The sequence below is a fragment of the Brassica oleracea genome, chromosome C1, assembly GCF_000695525.1.
Source record: "Brassica oleracea var. oleracea cultivar TO1000 chromosome C1, BOL, whole genome shotgun sequence".
NCBI classification, from domain to species: domain Eukaryota; kingdom Viridiplantae; phylum Streptophyta; class Magnoliopsida; order Brassicales; family Brassicaceae; genus Brassica; species Brassica oleracea.
The window spans coordinates 16,834,604-16,847,268 of NC_027748.1; the positions used below are offsets into that span (position 1 = coordinate 16,834,604).

The window sequence follows — 12,665 nt, forward strand, 5'->3', positions numbered from 1 at the left end:
ACCTATCCTCTAAGGCTCGCGATCGGATCTTGTCCAAGCGATAGCCTAGGAATCGAGACTAATCAGCGAAGGGGCCAGTTCCACGATAGTGGACTGTCCTAGCCGAGCGATCCGAGTTTTAGACTGCATATCATCGCATTTGAATAGTCGTTTGGTTTAAGCTCTGACACCCGATGAATAACCCTAAGCTTGCTTTCATTAAATCGAATTCTATATCTAAGTGTTCTTGTTACTCGTGTCACCATTAATCTTTAAAACTCACTTGTTCTCAGCTTAACGTTGAACTCAAAAGAGTAAAGAGTAAATTGGTCCTCTGGATTGAATCTAAAATTACTACAATTACCACTGTTAACTTGACAGTAGCAAGGATTCATTTTTAGTATATCAAGTTTTGGCGCCGTTGCCGGGGGCCAAGCTTTTACCTTTATTTTTCAGTTTAACATTAAGTCTGAGATATCTAACTTGCTTTTAATTCTTTGTAGGAACAGATGATCCAAGTGTATGACCAGTAGACATACTCGAAGCAACACACAAGGACCACTACATCAACTGACCAACGACGAACTCGCAAGATTAGAAAGACAGAACCGTCAACAGCCGAGACCAGCCGACACCAACATGGGTGATCACGACAATCAAGATGACCTCACTGCTGCAATGGCAATCATTCAACAACAAATGCACAATCAGCAACAACAGATGTTGCAGATGCAGCAGACCATCCAAAATCAGCAACAAGCTGCTCAAGAAGCAGCTGAGAACGCCGCGAGAGGAACAAGGTGCTCCTATTGGAGAGCAGAACCTTCCGCGGAACTTCGCTACTAACCGTTCCCCCATCAACCCTCCTTCTTGCACGCGGAAAGATTATGAGATCAAACCAGCACTGATAAGTCTGGTACAGAAGAGCACGTTCAGCGGTCTCACTACTGATATCCCGATGGACCACATCGAATCCTTTGAGAGAATCTGCAATTTCTCTCGATCTAATGGAGTGCCACCCGACTATGTGAAATGCACACTGGTCCCATTCTCTCTTGAGGGGAAAGCTTCTCGCTGGCTCCAATCTTTACTGACTGGTTCTCTCACTACATGGGATCAGGTCCGATCAGCATTCCTGAGCCACTTCTATACGAAGTCTAAAACCGCGGCTCTACGGCATAGGATCTCCAATTTCAAGCAGGAATCTGATGAGCCTTTTCATGAGGCCTGGGAGAGATATAAGGAATTACAGAGAGAGTGCCCGCACCATGGGTTTGACGATGACTATATATTGGAAGTGTTCTATGATGGAGTGAGCTACGAGTTTCGGAACACCCTAGATTCTTCGAGTAATGGGGATTTCATGACTCAGACCACGCCTGGCGCATTCGCCCTCACTGAGAACATGGCTTCAAGTTCACTCAACAAGAACAAGGAGCACGATCGCTGCAAAAGTGTGAACAGTATAGATGATCTCGCGGCAAAGGTGGGCCAACCGCTAAAGGGAAACCAGAGCCAAGTTTTCATAATGGAGGACACAACTCCCGAGAAGAGTGCATGCGACAAAGCTTTTGAAGCTGAACTAGCAGGAGATGATCAGCAGGAAGTGAGCTACGTAAATGGGCAAGGGTGGCATCTAAAGAACTACCACCCAAACCCTAACGTAAGGAACAATCCACAGCTTTTCTGGACTAAGCAGGACAAACCAGTTGATCCGGCACAGAGCAACCAAGGTCAGTATGCGGGGTATCAGAATAACTACCAACCCCGAACCTATGTTCTAAGCCAACCACAGAACAATCAACCTCAGATGCAGAACCACCAGAACACTTAGCCTGCTACTTCCGCCCCTGTCGCTGTTCCGCAAGATGAAACAAAAACTAAATTGCAGCAGCTACTCCAAGGACAACAACTACAAGGGAAGGCTCTAAACCAGGTCACCACCGAGATCAATACCAGAAGGAACCATATGTTCAGCGATTTGAGCACCAAATACGAAAATGTTGCAAGCCATATGAGACAAATGGACATTCAAATTGCTCAGACTGCCGAGAGTGTCAAGAGGCAACAAGGTACTCTACCTGGAAAAACTGGTAAAAACCCTAAGGAGTGCAACACGGTTGAGTTGAGGAGTGGAAAGCAATTGTCGGAGCAGGTTAAGAAAAGGTTTACTGCGGCTGAGAAAGGGAAGCAGAAAGAGTTGGAACAACCCACTGAGACCCCGGTAGCTGCTGAAAAGGAACCAACAGAGAGGATCAATCAACCAGATCCAGAACGACCAACTGAGGTCGTTCGCCCTATTCCAGAGCATGTTCCTGCTCGCGAATTTACCCCTAAAGTTCCTTACCCTGTTCCAGCAAAGGTTACTCGCAAGGACCGAGAAGAGATGAAGTGTAGGAAGATGCAGGAAGACCTAACCGTCTGACTTCCCTTGATGGATGCGATCCAGATGATGCCCTCTATGCGCAGCTTTATGAAAGGATTGATCTCAGGAAAAATATCAGAGGAGAACGAATTCATGACAGTCTCTAAGGAGTGCAGTGCAGTCCTTCAAAACAGGCAGATTAAGAAGTGCGGAGACCCTGGCAAGTTCGTTCTCTCTATCCAGATTGGGAAGACAGTTTTCTCATGTTCCTTGGTTGATCTGGGATCCAGCGTAAACCTCATGCCCTACTCTGTAGCACGACGTCTGGGATACACGCATTTCAAACTGACAAGGATGTCCTTGGTATTCGCGGATAGATCAGTTAAGTCCCTTGTTGGCATTCTAGAGGATCTTCAAGTACGAGTCGGGAACACTTTTGTCCCAGCAGACTTCGTAGTTCTAGAACTGGAAGAAGAATCCAAAGATCCTCTTATCTTAGGAAGTCCGTTTCTTTGAACTGTTGGAGCAATCATTGACGTGCGACAAGGGAAGATTGATCTCCCTCTGGGAGACATAGTCATGCAGTTTGAGATGGATGAGCTGCTGAAGAAGCCGATGCTGGATGGACAGACATTAGAAGTGGATGAAGGGATTGATCCGTTACAACCTAGCGAAGGGATGATTGAGGAGATTCTTAAGGAAGATCCCCTCGAGATCGCACTTGTAAGAGCTGAGGCCGAGCAGAGTGTCGAAAACATTGACGCAGATGGGTATGCTAAGATGATGGACTCCGCAAGGAGTATGGGAAGAATGGCGGCGAGTCTAAGTCTGGGGGAAGAGAGCAGCAAAGACGAGAACACTCCAACTGGAGCAACCTCTTCACGGAACTCACCTGTTCCGCCGAACCTACCTGATGACCCCTGGAGCGAGCTAAGGGCTCCTGAGGTTGAGCTAAAACCCCTTCCCAAGGGGCTCATGTACGCTTTCTTAGGCCCAAATTCCACTTATCCTGTCATTGTGAACGCTGAACTCAATAATGTAGAAACTGCATTGCTCTTGTGTGAACTTAGGAAGTATCGTAAGGCAATAGGATATTCACTAGCTGACATACCTGGCATCTCAGCTGACTTATGCATGCATAGAATACACCTAGAAGACAAATCAATGACTTCTGTTGAACATCAGAGGAGGTTAAACCCGAATCTAAAAGATGTTGTTAAGAAAGAGATAATGAAACTTCTAGAAGCAGGTGTAATCTATGTCATCTCTGATAGTAAATGGGTTAGCCCTGTTCATTTAGTACCTAAGAAAGGTGGAATCACTGTTATCACAAATGAAAAAAATGAATTGATCCCTACTAGAACAGTGACAGGGCATCGTATGTGCATTGATTTCAGGAAATTAAATGCGCCACTAGAAAGGATCACTTTCCGCTTCCTTTCATTGATCAAATGCTTGAAAGATTAGCTAACCACCCATATTACTGTTTTTTAGATGGTTATTCAGGTTGCTTTCAGATTCCCATCCACCCAGACGATCAGGAGAAGACGACGTTCACATGCCCATACGGAACATACGCGTACAGGAGAATGCCATTCGGCCTGTGCAACGCGCCATCAACATTTCAGCGCTGCGTGATGTCGATCTTTACTGACTTGATTAAAGACATTATGGAGGTTTTCATGGACAATTTCAGCGTCTATGGAAGCTCTTTTAATGTCTGTTTATCAAACTTATGCAGGGTACTAAAAAGGTGTGAGGATAAGCATCTGGTCCTCAATTGGGAGAAGTGCCACTTCATGGTCAGAGATGTGATTGTTCTAGGACATAAGATCTCCGAGAAAGGCATTGAGGTTGATAAGGCAAAGATCGAGGTGATGATGAGCTTGCAGCCCCCAACAACTGTGAAAGCAATCCGGAGCTTCTTGGGTCACGCAGGATTCTACAGGAGGTTCATCCAGGATTTCTCAAAGATCGCGAGACCACTCACCAGACTGCTCTGCATGGAGATCAAGTTTAATTTTGACAGCGAATGCTTAACTGCGTTCCACACGATCAAGGGAGCTCTAGTCAGCGCGCCTGTTGTGCAACCGCCAGATTGGGATCTTCCCTTTGAAATCATGACCGATGCAAGCGATTTTGAAGTTGGAGCAGTCCTTGGGCAGCGCAAAGAAAAGAAGCTTCATGTGATATATTACGCAAGCAAAACCATAGACAAAGCTCAATGCAGATACGTTACTACTGAGAAGGAACTTCTGGCAATTGTTTTCGCATTCGAGAAGTTCAGATCCTACCTGGTGGGCTCGAAGGTGATTGTGCACACAGACCATGCTGCTCTTAAATATTTGCTTACAAAGAAGGATGCAAAACCAAGGTTGCTGAGGTGGATCCTTCTTCTCCAAGAGTTTGATCTGGAGATTAAAGACAAAAAAGGAGTCGAGAATGGGGTTACAGACCACTTGTCCAGAATGAAGATTGAGGATGATACAGCTCTCGATTCAGAACACACGGTGGAACACGTCAACGTAATTGGTCTGCGCTTCGCGGAACAACGCAGAAGTATCATATCTGATTGTTCTCGCGTACCGGAACAACCCCTGAGCATAATATCCGATTGTTCTCGCGTATCGGAACAACCACTAGCAGCGATCCAGAAGCAATATTCTCACCTTCCCTAGTTTGCTGAGATTGCGAATTTCCTAGCTGCTGAAAAGGAACCACTGAAATTCACTGGAAACGAGAAGAGAAAAATTTTAAGAGAGGCTAGACAGTATGTTTGGGATGAACCGTACTTGTACAAACATTGCAGGGATGGCATATTCAGAAGGTGTGTTCCAGAGGCAGACATTCCAGGAATTCTACATCACTGCCATGGTTCCTCTTATGCAGGGCACTTCGCTACATTCAAAACAGTTTCCAAAATTCTCCAAGCAGGCTTCTGGTGGCCGACTATGTTCAGGGATGCTCACGCCTATATAGCCCGATGCGATTCATGTCAGCGACTTGGGAACATCAGCAAGAGGAATGAAATGCCTCAGAGTTATATTTTAGAGGTTGAGGTGTTCGACTGTTGGGGAGTTGACTTCATGGGACCATTCCCTCCCTCTTTCAAGAACGAATACATCTTGGTGGCCGTTGACTATGTCTCCAAGTGGGTAGAAGCAATAGCAAGTCCCACCAATGATGCAAAAGTGGTGACTAAGATGTTCAGCTCCATCATCTTTCAGAGATTTGGAGTACCTAGAGTGGTCATTAGCTATGGCGGAACACACTTCATCAACAAGGCATTTCAGGGTCTGCTAAAGAAGAATGGGGTGAAACACAAGGTAGCTACTGCTTATCATCCCCAGACGAGTGGTCAGGTTGAAGTTTCCAACAGGGAGGTCAAGAACATTCTCCAGAAAACTGTCAATACCTCGCGCAAAGACTGGTCCCTTAAACTGGACGATGCTCTCTGGGCCTACAGAACAGCCTACAAAATGCCGCTGGGAACAACCCCTTATCACCTGGTCTACAGTAAGGCCTGCCATCTCTCAGTGGAGCTCGAATACAAGGCTGCATGGGCGGTTAAGTTGCTCAATTTCGACATCAAGCCAGCAACTGTGAGGCGCATGATCCAAGTCCACGAGCTTGAAGAGATACGACACCTTGCCTATGAGAGTTCTAAAATTTATAAGGAGAAGACCAAGGCCTACCATGACAAGCGATCATTGCTAGTTTCGAACCAAACGACAAGGTCCTGCTTTTCAACTCCAGACTTAGGCAGTTCCCAGGCAAACTGAAATCTAGATGGTCCGGACCATTCACCGTTAAGGAAGTCCGACCTTACCGAGCTGTTGTCTTGTTGCACAGAAAGGGAGACGAGTTCGTCGTCAATGGTCAGCGCATCAAGCATTACCTTGCTGACTCCACAATCGTAGAGGGTGAAGAGATTCCCCTAAGCGATCCCACATCAGCCTGATCAGCTGAACCAAGTCAAGCTAATGACTTTAACTAAGTGCTTGGTGGGAGGCAACCCACTGGTGAGTGTATATATTGTTTTCTATGATCTATTGTGTTTTTATTTAAATTAGATTGCAGGTTAAAACCGAACGCTTCTACGGAACAACCGAAGGCCTGTTCTCCTGGTGGAGCAACCTCTGGCCTGTTCCAAGTAAGTGTTCTGGACCCAAAAAAAAATCCCATTGAATGGGGGTAGTTAGGGTTTTGCCTATTTAAGGCTCCACCCTTCCACTTTTCCCTTTCACTCCGCCGTACACTGTTCCCCAACCCTTGCGATTTTTAAGCAACCACCAAAGTTTAGAACTTCTTCCATTTTAAGTGATTTTTGCTTCTCATTCGCTTGGATTTTCGAGTTCTCTCTGTTTTTGCAGTCCATTTCACCATTTTCATCAGGTAAGAGGCTCGACAATCCCCATCCAAACCGTAAAACTCGGTTTGCAAAGTTCATCATTCTAACCGCTTGAAAGATCGATTCTTGTTGAGAGCTACTTGATTTTGATTTTCCCTTCTGCTGTTAGGGTCGATTTAGAAGATGAACTCATGATTCATTTCACATTTGTGATTTGCGATTGATAGGACTGTTCGGATTCGATTTGTGAATAGTAGAATGGAGTTATTGGGTTGAGTTTTCGATATGTTGATTGTCGTTTCAAGACATTTGCGGTTTACATAAGGAGAGATGGAAATTATTCAATTCCATTTCTTCTATGCGACATAATAGATCTAAAGCTTTATTTTGTTTGCCTTGCAGATGGCACGAACTAGACAATCAACTAAGAGAACGAGAGAGACCTTCACAAGCAGTACGATACCCCCGCAGGCACAACAACAAACCTCTGCGACCTACCCATGGCCCCGTGAAGAAGAAGGTGAACCGATTGATCTCAAGAGCCCATTGCTCTTGGACTTCAACTGCGAGGGATGGGATAAGGAAACAGCAGCGCGTTACAATACCCTCCTCCGGGTTGACATGTTACCCACTCGTTTCTGCCACGCGGAGACTCTGGCTGATCTTGGGATCGACGAGGATGTGTTCGAGACGCTACATGCCATAGGGATAGTTCCTCTATGCTATTCAGCACATGAGCTCTACCCAGACCTTGCTCGCCAAGTGCTCGCCACCGCCACGATCACGTACGAGGATTCCAATGCACCCTCTTACGCCAACTGCTCATTCTCTTTCATGGCCGATGGAGAGTATTGGTCCTTATCCCTCGACAAGCTCAACGAGATCTATGAGATAGCCAATGAACCGAAAGGAGTAGCGGTGGCGAAAAAGTTCTCTCCTTCTAACGCCTTTTGGGATTGCATTGCGAATGGGAACTTCACACTCGGAAAGGCTTACCAGTCGCAGATCAGGAACTCAGCGCTTCGGGTCATTGCAAAGATCATCTCAAACCTCTTGTTCGCTAAGGATCTGACCTCAAAGGTCACCAACGGGGAGCTGCAAACCCTGTAGACTGGTATTGAGGATGAAATCCGAGCTTCTGGGTCCGGCATTCCAATTCAGAAGGTCAAGACAAACCCCAGTTTCAACTTCATAACCATGATCTGCGAGAGGCGGCAGTGTCTTATGCACAGTTCGAACAAGAAGGACAGAAGTGGTAGCTTGCTCACACCGCTCTTCAAGCATTTCGGCATTGATCTCAGCAAGTACAGCGTCAACAAAGAGGTTCAGTACCTTGACATCAAGTACCTTATGGCATGCCACATCATGCGTGATGAAGAGACCTACAGCTTCTTTGATAAGGCCGGTACCCAGCTGTTCACCAAACTGCCTCACCCCGAGATCACCAGGTTCAGCGTGTTCGACAACATACCATCACCAAGCTCAGCGAGTTCGACAACATACGGTTCCTTCCATCACCAGTGCTCCTATGCACTGATCCTCGCGCCGCTGCGCCTGACGCGGACATGGACGATGTCGAGGACATCACCCCGGATGCTGACCCATCTTATGACCTCGGGGAGCTTGCAGATGTGACGGATGATCAAGCTTACCGCCGCTGGATGGTTGACTCACAGCGCAAGAACAACATTCTCATGCGACGGATCCTACACCTCATCACCGGTGGCTGCATCGGCAAACGCAACCAGCGAAGATCACCGGAAGCGCAAACCCCAGGAACACACCGTCCCGGCAAGGAGCCAATGGGAACAGAAACCTCAACTGAAGCGGTCCATCGCTCGCGCAACAGGCGTTCGTTTGATCCGGCCGAGAGCGGAGAATCCGACTAAGTCCGCAAGGATCTTTCTATTCCATTGTTCTATCCACCTGAACTCTTTATTTTCTTATGTTTCTGATTTGTGTTGTTCTTTGGCCGACCTCGATTTGGTTTCACACCAAGGATGGTGTGAACTAAGTTTGGGGGAAGCACTTGTGTGCTGATACTTTTCTCTATGTTTTTATTTCCATGTTTGTTTTATTGTGTCAGTTTAGGATCGAGTCAGCTAAAACTCTTGTGGGAATTAGGACCTTGTGATATATTCTTTTAACCACCTCGTGCTCTAATATTCTTGTCCAGTGACCTTAGCAGTGATGAAAGACCCACACTTGGACCTGGAACACCCTCTGACTTATCTCATTTGATTCTCTAGAAGCTCTTATCCGATCAGGTTACACTGGGTAGACTCAACTCCACCTAACTTGAACCTAATCTTGACTGAAATTCTTCTTGTTATGGGCATTAGATCAGGGAAACGAGACCAACGCTCAGGGCTTCTTACTCTTTTTTACCATTCTTGCTGATCCTGAGTGGCTAGCTCATTTTTAGCTAGTTCCAACCTTGCACATAAGCCTTTATTTTCACCCTCATGCACTCTGTTTTTCAATGTCATATGTTCAGATATGTGCAAAAAGGTGGGAGAGGATAGGATTGACGCAGCCCCTTACTCGTTAATGTCTTACATTCAGAGAAGAGAGAGCTAGCATAATGAGAACAGATGACAAGATCAAGCCCCAATAAGAAGAACAGTCAAGGGTGCATGATCTAACCAGAGGAACAATGGCGAACCGTGAGAAACAAAAGGATAGATCACCAGTGGCCGTAAATATTCACCCCAATACCTTTCCCTCGAAACCCCATCCATTTTGTCAGCCAAAAAAAAAATTATATATATATATATATATATATACAGTATCTTTTATTTATTTTATGATGGAGATGGGGAAGGTAACTTCGGAAGATACACGCCACTGGGAAGGGTTGAGCAAGGAGTTGGTACCGATTTTTGAGGAATAAGAAAAGAAGTCAAGAGCTGGAGAACAGTCATATGATTGACCCGAAGTGGAGAACAACCACATCCGTGAAGCAGAAACGAGTAAGGGTTGTGGACATCAATAGATCCGTCCTCTCTTGTTATTTTACGCGATATCCTGCATACACTCAAATACGGTAGCCCCTAAACACTCTCAGCTCCACCATAAAACAGCATGTTCCTTATTAACCCGTCTACCCTGAATAGTGCCTGTAATGAGAAGCTCACGCTGTTCTTAATTGATATTTAAGGAGTTTTGTCTCGATAGTGTGACCTTTTCAGGTATGAGATAGAGAGTATGGAGCTGATTCTCGAACAGCGATTGTGGGTGTTCTGGTAAGGGTGTGCGGTCTAAGTCTACAGCTTGTATGGTTCAGAGATGTGTGGTAAGAGTATGGTTATTGAGAACAAGCGAGTTCCCACTCCTTCAAACCTTTCTCCCTAATCTTGAGGCTTGACCTTGTTCGAAGACAAACAAGGATCTAAGTCTGGGGGAATTGATATATGATGTTTCTAACACCATTATATGTGTGCTTTGAGCTAAATCTCGGTCCTAATTCGTGCCTATTTGATATCATTCCAGGTTTGGTACAGCTGAAAGATCAAAGGAGAGAGATCCATGAAGAAGGATGCTATTTTGGGATACCCGATGCGGAACAGCCGATCAGACCAATCCGAAGGGCGTTCCCAAAGAGAACAAGCGGCTGACTGTTCCCGATCATTAAGGAAACTTCCAATTTCGGGAGTTTGCCCTAAATTCTATATCTCCTCACTTCTCCACCAGCGCCTCCATATAAAAAGCCTACCCTATCACTTCTATGAGACACACTAGTTTTTCGGCAAACGAAACCTAGAACTACTTTGGCGATTTAGCAACTTGTAAGGGAGAAGGCTTCATCTCTCATTTTCACGAAAAGATCATCCTGAACCCTTGTTCTTCCTACTCTATTTTATATGCAATATTATTCAGCCATCATGTATGTGTCATCCTGCATTATGATTGAGTAGTCAGCTAGCTTGCTTAGGGTTTTAGGGTGTCTATCGCATTGAACTAAACGCAAATAAGTGATATTAACTATTCTTCATTCATATTGATCTTATTGCTTGCATTGAATTGATCACTTAATGTTCGATCTTAAGTTTAATCACCTAGCTATCCGCTTAGGAGATGAATTAACATATATTGAATGAGCTTCATATCCCTAATCAGCGAGAGTAGATATTAGGGTATTAAGTGAACTAATCGAACCTATCCTCTAAGGCTCGCGATCGGATCTTGTCCAAGCGATAGCCTAGGAATCGAGACTAATCAGCGAAGGGGCCAGTTCCACGATAGTGGACTGTCCTAGCCGAGCGATCCGAGTTTTAGACTGCATATCATCGCATTTGAATAGTCGTTTGGATTAAGCTCTGACACCCGATGAATAACCCTAAGCTGGCTTTCATTAAATCGAATTATATATTTAAGTGTTCTTGTTACTCGTCTCACCATTAATCTTTGAAACTAACTTGTTCTCAGCTTAACATTGAACTCAAAAGAGTAAAGAGTAAATTGGTCCTCTGGATTGAATCTAAAATTACTACAATTACCACTGTTAACTTGACAGTAGCAAGGATTCATTTTTAGTATATCATCCTGTGTAACCAAGCCAAAAATAATTCAAATTTTCTAGTATCAGATTTTCTGGAAGCTATCCTGAAAGTTTGAAACACCTTCCTGAAACTAAAAAAAAAACCACAAATTTTCACAAACAAAATCATCTCATTCACACTCAGGAACACTGGGATTGCAGATAAAATACCACAAATAATCAACAGAATCAACATTGTCTAGAAAAGAACATAATACAAGGTACATTACCTGAAAACCTTGTGTTCCCAAAATTTAGTAGCCTCAAAACCTTGAGCTCCAACAACTTCCGGGGACCTTTCCAACGCTGAACAACAAACGTAACAGAACTTTGTCTTAAAAAAAACAAGTTCTCAGGTAATGGTGTTTCTCTTCAGCTACAAATAGTACAGAACAATCATATGAGGTACTGAAGCTCCCATCTTGTTTACTGTCCTGTGTAACCAAGCCAAAAAAAAATTCAAATTTGTTAGTATCAGACTTTCTGGAAAGCTATCCTGAAACTTAAAAAACTCTTCCAGAGATCAAAAAAAAAACTACAAAGTTTCAGAAGCACAAGCAATCGAGTAGAAATGTCATAAGCAAAATCATCTCAATCACACTCTAGAACAATGGGATTGCTGATAAAGTACCACACAGCTGGTTCTCGAGAATAGCAATGTCGTCCACACTTGATTCATTACTTGGAAGAGATACTGTGACAGCTGAAGTTTGAACTAAAGAAGTGCAGATTGGGCAGATTTCAGTAGTTTGTTGGTCTCGACGACCACAGTGCTACAATTGGAGGGATTTTCATAAACATCAGTGGCAACTGATGTTAGGAGTTTTCAAGCTCCTAAGACAAATGTTGTAGTATAGTGATTGTCGAACCTGTTCTGAGGGATATCAAAGCACTAAGAATGCAAGTACTCACTTAATCTAAGTGCAACCAATGATTTAGATGAGTTTTAAGCTATGACTAAAACTAGAAAGCAATAACAGAATGATACTTTTTTGACTAAAGGAAAAGAGAACTCATGGGCATAGGGATTAGACCTTGGGTGATCAAGTATCGAACTAAGGATGGAAAATGATCAATCAAACTATCAACCTTAATCCTAGACACAATTCTAAGCAAGCTCTATGTCTAGATGAATGCTCATTTGCTAACATATCTCAAACATCAAATGTCTTGGTTGAATAATATGAAAGCAATCATTACTAACAAGTCTATTAGCTATCTTAGCATCCTTAACAACAAATGTCTTTGGCAAAGTATACTAAAACCCTAGGAGAGTTGTCTCAGGCATTTCATCAAACACCTTTTGGGTGGGAAATGTCTATTGATCAACTTTTGAGTGGCCAACTCAGAAGATGCATTATCAATACTCTACTAGCAAGGGACAAGAATGATCTACACTAAAACATCCTAGAACTAACCTAATCACCCTT

General features: G+C 44.2%; 1 pseudogene; it reads left to right on the forward strand.

The window, feature by feature from the left end:
• Positions 1-2,413: 2,413 nt before the first annotated feature.
• On the forward strand, positions 2,414-7,805 carry LOC106333372 (annotated as a pseudogene).
• Positions 7,806-12,665: the final 4,860 nt, after the last annotated feature.